Here is an 8,810-nt window from a genome sequence, read left to right on the forward strand (position 1 = left end):
AGAGGGGGTGTTAGTGTCAGCCTTTGAAGCCTTCCATAAGTGATCAAATATGCTCTTACAAAGTGGTCTCAGGGTGTCAAAGTCAAATTTTGTCATTTCAGTGAGTCTTCAAGTAAAATTTGGTTACTAGGTACTAGGTCTAGAGTTGTTTTCACTCCTTCCAAAGTCTTCCAAGTATTGGTCCATGTCACCATTCAGATCAGTGTACCATCATTCAAAGAGTTTTCATCATCATTTCAGGTTCCAATGGGTCATTTTACACCTTGTTCGTGCTTCAATTGTACTTGGGTAAGCCTCATTTCCCTCTCCTAGGGTTTTGAAGGTAATTTTTCCTGGATGGAAAAATCATCAACAAAACTTGTATCATGATGCTCATACACCTTCCCCTATCCTTAATATACCTTCTTAAACACTTCCCATCACTCATATCCCTCAAATTCATCATTTTCCCACAAACCCTAGTTTATTGCTACAATTTGACAATTTTCTAGGCTAGGCATGTGTTTTGACCTTTTGGACCCCTTCCCCTCACTCAATATTTGAAATTCCACTTTCCCCTACTTCCTAACATCCCTCCCTACTTCCCAAAATTTTCTCAATAATTTAGAAGCCCCTCATCCCCTTCATTTCCCTTCATTTCTATAAATCCCCTGTTCCACATATCGAGATAGGCTTTCTTGAAACTATGTTTTTGAGAAATAAAAGATGAATTTGAGAAAAATTAGAGATGTTTTTGTCCATAATTGACCCAAGAAGAAAAACATCTTTCAGTTTTTACACAGGGTTCATGGTTTAGAAGAAATATTGAAAACATCATTGGCCTCAGGAGGATTGATGCACTTCTGGAGTGACCTTGGGAAAATCAAGATTTCACCTAGCTGAGATGTTAAAATTACTTTCTTGATAATTTAAATGCTATCTAGATAGACATATATTTCCAATGAGCTATGATGAGCTCAATTTGGAATTGAGTAAGACCTTCAAAAGTTGACTGCAACAACACTCTCCATTCAGGCAGTCTCATTCTGCACATATTGACCAGTCTTGGGAGATTTTAGTTTTGACAGTGCAAATGAGCTCCAAATTGAAAAATTCAAGATGTTTTAGAAAGTATACTCGACAAGCGTTCCAAAAAGCTATCACATGCCCAATTCATACATCGGGAAAGCCTCCAAAACTGGTATGAAAAATGGCTCTACGCAGTGGTAGCTCGGCATTGCGCATCAGGCAGTTTTCTCGTGTGTTAATTTACACCGGCACTGCGCATGAGAGAGGCGTTGCGAATTGGTTAGCAGGCACTGTGCATTAGCCAGTAACACTTCAAAACCGTCAAACTTCACCTCTAATCACCATCATTGCTGCATTTCTCTTCCAATCAAGTAAGTAACCTCACTTTTGATCTCACATAGGGTTTTTATGCTATAATTGTGGTTTTAGCATATTAAAACTCAAAACCCTAGTTGTCTCCTACCAAATTTCTCACCATTTCTAGCTCTTGTCACTTGTCTTCATTTTCCCATTATCATTTGCCCTAAATCTACCCCTTGATCCCATTTTCCCTAACCTATTTTCCCTTTCCCTATTTTCCCTAAGAAACTAATCCCTTTATGAAACCCTAAGCTCATACATCAAGACCCTAGGTCCTCTATCCATCCCTCTCACTCCCCTACCTCACCTCATCACTATTGTTCCTTTCACAAATCTCTTCATACTCATTTTTTTCCCCCATCTATTATCCACCATTCACCATATCATCACCACATCATCCCATAGAGACGAGCATGGAAAGAGAAAATGACCCTAATTTTGAGGAGGACACCCTAAGTGACAGCTCTAGGGAAAGGAATTTGCAGTAGGTAGACAAAGGGAAAGGAAAGGTCCCAGGAGAAAAGCTTGATGATGATGTTGAGAGGTAGTTTCAGCTTGAGGAGCATGATGATGATGTCCCACCTCATCACACTCAGGTAATTGATCTTGAAAGCCCATCATTAGATCAAAGCATGCTTTTGAAAGAGAAAGAGGCTCATATTCATATGTCAAATGATAAGTTGGCTAGAGCTAGATATATTATCAACTATCTAGAGCAAGAAAACAAATAGATGGAGGATAAACAAACCCAAATGGAGTTAGAGATGCTAAAAATTCAAAGGCAAAGTAGTAAAGAGCATCAGGTTCTCTTCACTCCAGTTGAACAAGAGGTGGTAAATGATAGAGAGATATGGCTTGAAAGGGTAAATATCCACCTTGAGGGCCTTCTGAAGAAAGCAAATAGAGACAACAAGATGCTAAGGCATATGGCCCACCATTATTTGACCCGGAATAGAATATGCAACAAGAGGATAAGCACACTTAAGCAAGATTAAGGAGGGCCTTAAAAGGAGAAAATAAGGATGAAAAGCTCAACATTTTGGTTGATGTGACTTTATCCCAACAAAGTAACCCATGACGCAAATTTGAGCCAAATTTGGGCAAATTTTGAGACAATTTTGTTATTTTCCCATTTTTGAATTAGAAACACAGAAAATTCCGGCTGATGCGCAGCGCCGGTGAATTGGTGCATCCTCTTGACAAATGGCTTATAGATTTAGATTCAACATCAAAAAAATAAGCAAACCCAGAAATTTTCATCAATTTTGGAGAAGATCTGGGCCACAAAAAGGGCAAAAAGCACCCAAAAAATGACCTCTCTACCACTTTTTGGACCCACAGGAAGAAGTCTTGGGAGAATCAACGTTTGAAGGGTCAAATCAACTCCAAATCAGAAAATTCAAAGTGTTCCAGAAACTAGACATTCAGATATTTTCAACACGCTATCGTGGGCCTGATTTGGATGAGTGAAAGGCCTCCAAAAGCTTCCCTAAAGCAGCGATGCACATCAGGCTCAAGGCGCTGCACATCAGGCAGATTTTGTCAATTTTGCCTAAAACTCAAAATTTCGTCTAGTTTCTTCAGTCGTTGACTTTTCTTCTTGTTTAGGTAAATTTATGGATGGTAAATGATGTATTTGATGTAAGTATGGATGAAAATCACCTCATAGGGTAGATACATCAAGTTCCAAGTGGTTTTGAGTTGTAATGAATTGGTTTCCTAAGTTTTAGAGGCAAGTTTTTCTACTACCTACTTTTGTGTTCCTAGTTTAGATATGGTTGAAACCATCCCTTTTCTCATGGATTCGACCATGATAGCTAACATGAGTGGTTTTCTTGCCTATATTATGTAATTTCTCATTGAACATTTGTATCAACAGTTTGGCAAGGAATAAAACTAGGTTTCACAGCTATTTTTGTGGGATTCTTGTGACAGTGAGTTTATGTATCGTTTCTTCTTTGTAATGAGTTTTTATTATGTTTTATATGTATCCAAATTCATATTTCTCTTCTAAAACTAAATGAATCAAGGTGAATGGACAAAATACACTGTTGTGCTTTGTCTTGGGAATACATTTGGTTTTCAATGTTTTCAACTGTTTAAAAAGGATTCATAGTTTCTTTATGCCCTCTTCAACTCCTTAGTTGTCTTAATCTACCATCTTAATCCATTCCTAGTACATAAACCCTTGTCTACCTTGCCCCACAGAACATGAATGTATCCTTGAGTTGATTTCCCAGACCCAATCTGCCGTCTCCAATTGATGCAACAACCAAAACATAAAAATCAAACCAGAAACCCTGAGCTACTATACCTAGCCCAAAATCTACATTAAATTCAGTCATCTCAAGCCCTAATTGCCAATATCCTAATTGAGATTGACAAGGAGAGAGCCCTCTCCCAACCTGGTATGGCTAGCTACCAGGTTAAGCGTGGTTTGGTGTTACCCTAGACCTGCCTTCCTTAAGCCTGAGGTAGATCCAGGCACTAACATAGTGGCGACTCCACTGGGGAATGTAGTTTTATGTTCCTAAACAAAATGTGTCAAGTTCAGATCTGATTGTTGATGGTGGAAAACGATCAGACATAGGAAGGCTGAAATCATTCACCTGGCGACTCCAAATCAGTTTAGAGATTAGATCTAAGGACTCCACTAGAGGATGAACCTGACTAGCAGAAACACGAAAGGACAATATGGAAATATCAGGTATTCAAGTTGGAATTTCATCCAAGAAATTATGTTCTTCGTTATAAATTATTTCTTCTCTTTTCTCGAGAATGCCAAGAAGGCTTTACAAAGTATATTGTATTCAAGGAAATATCCTAGATTTGCATTTGATTCTTTCCCTTTGAAGATTGTGGATACAAAATATGCGCATGCCTTTGATCTTGATCAAGAACCTTCTTCTGAATTTTATGATGACCATCTTCAAACTGATGAGCCTCAAGAGACCAAGACTGATTCTACAACTTTTGTACATATTCGTACACCTTGTAAAATTCCAGATAGATACAAGCCTCTGATTTTACCTCCTATATCCCATGCTTTCCCTAAAAATCATTACCTATATCTACCAAGATTTGATGGTGAATGTGACAACATCTCTGCTAAGAGACATGTACTAAATTTTGAGTCTTTTCTTGACCTTTTTGAAGTTGATGAAGAGGATGTCAGTATTAGGCTTTTTGCTCTTTCTTTGCAAGGAAAAGTCAAGAGTTGGTTGAAAACCTTGCCTGATGCGAGCATCTTAGATTTCCAGTAGTTCGTCAAAGTTTTCCTCGATAGGTGGATGATCAAACAAAACCTTTTCCTGATTATAGAAGAGTATAACCAGCTGAAAACATTTCCAGGGGAGACAGTACAATAGTTTTCTACCAGGTTTAACCAAGTCTATTTTTCGATGCCGGTTAATATAATACCTCCTCCTAGATTCACTCTCTTACACTACCCGGAAGCCTTTAATCTGGAAATGGAGTTTCAACTAAGAGAAAGGAACCTTGCAACACTTGAAGAGATGCAAAATAGTGCAGTAGATGTAGAGGCTAATTTGTTGATCAGAAAGGCAAAGTTGAAGGAAGAAGAGATGAATGTTACGCAGTAAATTGTCACTGTCTCCTTGTCAGTCTCCCTACTGTGTCATGAAATCAAATGCACCATGCTCATGCTCTCTAAACTGACCAAATGACCCACTTTGCCAAAGTTTATTTCATCAGCGCGACTGTTATTAAAATTACCGCGCTGACTGGCGGCTGATAGTGTAACTGATGCGCTGCCAGCGCGGAAGCACACGGGTTTTCCGCGCTGGTCGAATTTCATGAGCCAGCGCATCCTATGAAAGTATTGAGCCGCGCTGACACAGCCTGCTCCATTATTATGATGCGCTGTCAGCGCTCCAGTTCAGTGTTACACCCGCGCTGATCCAGTTTGGGCGAATTTGTTCTAACAGCCAGCCTTCCAGATAACTCCAGAACTGGTTGTTAGCCTTGTGAGTATCACCCTCCCTTCTATGGCATGTATGTTCGTCATTTGGAACCACCTTCCTTGGAGATAAGCTTGTCCTCCCACCATTCATGGAGACTCTTTCTCCTATTTAAGTCTCCACCATTTCCATGAGCAACTAGTTTGGAGTTTTGATAGTTTGGATAGTGTGGAATTCATAGTGCTTGGATTGTTGCTGCTAGTAGGTAGTTGGTGTGACAAGTGTGGTTTTGCTAGAGGAAGCTTAAGAAAGGTTGTGAGTATTGCTTGTGTGAGAGAGAGCTTTTGTGTTGGGAGAATCTACCTCCAAGGGTGAATGCTTAAGAGACTTGCTGGCTGGACCCTCTAGAGAAGGACTCAGCGTCAGAACTTTGGTTGTACCTTTCTCTGTTATTGATTTAATAATAGATGACTACTGTTATGGTTCCATTCTCATTTGTCTTTATAATGGTTAATGTGAATTACATCCTTTCTGACTGATGTATAATTGCTTTTATTAGATTTCACGCTTGTGTTTGTCTTTCTCTTCATGTGTGCAGGTATCTATTCACGGGGATCGTGGAGGATCGTGACCGGCCAGAGCGAAGGAGCGAGAGTGGCATCTCTTCATCAAACAATAGCGTTGGAATCCAAGTAGGTGTTCATTGCCTCTCTTTTATTTGAAATTAGGAACTTGCACAGTAGCATTGATTGATTGTTGCTAGACCCATTCTGGGCTAGTAGGGATCGCCTCTATCCATAGAGGGGATTTACCTCTCCAACAATTTGGCGACTCCGCTGGGGAGCTGGCTTTTGTCTCTTTTTGTTCATTCTTGTGTTTGAGTTTGATTGTTACTCTCTTTTCAAAATTGGGGATTAATTATCTACTTTTAGACTTTCTGGTTCAGTCTGGGAGGTGTATAATTGTTTAAAGAGTTCTGGCCTTGTTTGGGAGTTTTTGGTTTGATTCTGCCTTTTTTTAGCCTCAGCGCGACTTATATCAAAACAGTTGCGCTGACAACACATAGCTGTTTCTTTAAACCTGTTGTCATCGCGCTTGTACGTAAAACAGTCGCGACGGTTCTGAAATCGAACCAGCACGCTTAAGTCGTGTCCTTCCGCGCTGACAGCGCCTAGTTGCTACGCGTGACCTTTTGTCAGCGCATTGTTGCTGAGCGCTACTCGCGCTGATCCTGTAAAATTGAATTTGTTTCAATTTTGCCTCCTGAGCCTATTGGTTTGACTATCTCCAGCTCTTTCTACTTGGTTTATGACTTGATATTTATTGTTTGAATTGTGAAACACTTGCTTGCGAAGTCTTGTCAGACAAATTTCGTTTTTGTGACCCGTGACCTAGTGCCATCATCCCATTGTCATTGGATTGACCTTGTTTTGTTCACTTGTTCACTTGTTCACAGAAGTTCGTTGCTACTTTCCTTTGCTATTGCGGAAACCTTCCTCTTTTTGCTTTCTTTGCTTGGTTGTTTGAGGTGATTGTCGCTGAACCGATCCTCAGATCGTTTCACTACCTAGACACAGATCACGGTTGCTAGGGTTCAATCAGCTCTTTTCACACTTGTTGTGTTTGTCATTGAGTGATTTTACTTCTTTTTACTTAGTGTTGCTGTCTCTCAAAATTCATTTTAAAGTGCACGGTGCCATTGAAAAAGAAATCAAACTAGTGTCTTTTGCATTCAATAGTTAATGAAAAGAAGAGCATTTCATTGATTTGTGTTCTCAAAAGAAAAATTTCATTTCTTTGTCATTAGCTGCATTAGATTGTTTGATTGTTTGAGTTCATTTTGTTTGATTGAAAACTCTTAACCCTCTCATAGTTAGAATTCATCGAACGAAATGATATTCTTTGGCATGTAGTTTGCATCTAAGTAATTGTGAGAGATCACACGATAGGGCCTGAAACCGAAACTTAATTCAAGATCAACCATAAAATAAACTGAATAAACCTAAAAACGCATTGGAACTTAACGCAAACATTTAGAGGTCTAGGCTAGAGACGTGTTCCGGCGTCTTTAAACATAGTCACTATTGTTTCACATTACGGTTGGATGATTCCTCCTTCTGTGACTCAATAGTGGTCTAACACGGATTGTGCTCCCACGTACCGTCGCGTATATAGGGAGACCCCACTAGGCTTTTATCCTTGATCCATAGGAAGCCGAGTCTGCTGCCCTGCGAACCGTAACGCACCGAACACAGCATTCGGGAAGATTGACTGCAGTACGAAAAGTCCTTGGTTCTCATACGATTGCCAAGGTGTATAAGCAGTTTTACGGACTGCTTGGTAAACCCTTTGCCTAGAATCTCCAGAGCAATCACTTTTGATCCTTTTCGGACTCCCTAAATGAAAAGGTGCCAGTGAGCTTCTTGTCACTTCGTGCTCATTAAACATTCGAAGGAGACTAGAGTCATCTTTTCGTCCTTTTCTCGACTTTTGAAACATGAAAAGGTCAAGTTCAGTTCCTGTGTCTTAAAAATTTATTCGGACACGTCAACATCACCTGGTTAAATCTTGTGTTAGCTTGAATAGGTTTCTTTTTGTTTTCCATGGCAACTTTTCCAGGGTTCACCAACCCAAGTTCCCCTCCTGATGGGAATCCTGGTCATTTCCCTCCTCTCGGGAATGTTGGTGCTCCTTATATGGCAACGTTATCCCTTCCAGGGTTAACTGTCGGGTTGCCTGTTTGGTTGTTTTCAACCTCTTTGGTCCCTGCCGTGTCGGCTGTTAGTCCATCAGTCCCTCCACCTGAACAACATCATGTTGATCCTAAGGTGGATCTCTCCCCTTCGACGCCTACTTCTACGTCTTCCTCTTCTACTTCGCCTGGTGAAAGTGTGGATTCAAGTACCCAGGTGGCTAAGAAGAAGAAGACGAAGACAAATAAGAAGAAGGCTCGTAAAGGAGAGGTTACAAGTATAGCTACTCCTTCGAGTACACCTGAAGTCGGGCCCCCTTCCGCTCCTCCGCGCAAGGTTAAGTTTCCTTGTCGATTATGCGAGGAGGACCATCTTCTTCGCGATTGTCCTGGCATTCCCAGGGTACTAGAAGTATGGTCTCACGATCCGGCCTGTTAGCACTTGAAATTTCACCTCAGACTGAAAAGGCAAACCTCAAAGCTACATCAAACCATTCAGCCTCGTAGCTAGCCCTACGGGGCAGGAGAAGGCTCTCTCCGGTCAATCTCGGTAGATTTTCAATAGGATGAGATGACCAACAATGTAACACTGATATTAGGCTATTAAACTGGTTATAAAGGTTGATTTTGGGGGTTTTTGGGGGTTTTTGGTGGCAAATTGAGGAGCTGCAATTTAGGGTGCGGGGATTGGACACAGTTTCTGCAGGGGGGTCTTTGGGGCGAGGTAGGAGCCTATATTGATGTCTTTAGCTGAAGTGGATGATTAGAAAAGAAATATAAGAAGTCTAAAGAGAGCAAACAATGAATTTGAATTCTCTTTAGATAGAAGA

Source organism: Pinus tabuliformis, chromosome 8 (assembly GCF_031772625.1).
Source record: "Pinus tabuliformis cultivar Carrire ecotype Pingquan chromosome 8, CPIR1, whole genome shotgun sequence".
Lineage (NCBI taxonomy): Eukaryota > Viridiplantae > Streptophyta > Pinopsida > Pinales > Pinaceae > Pinus > Pinus tabuliformis.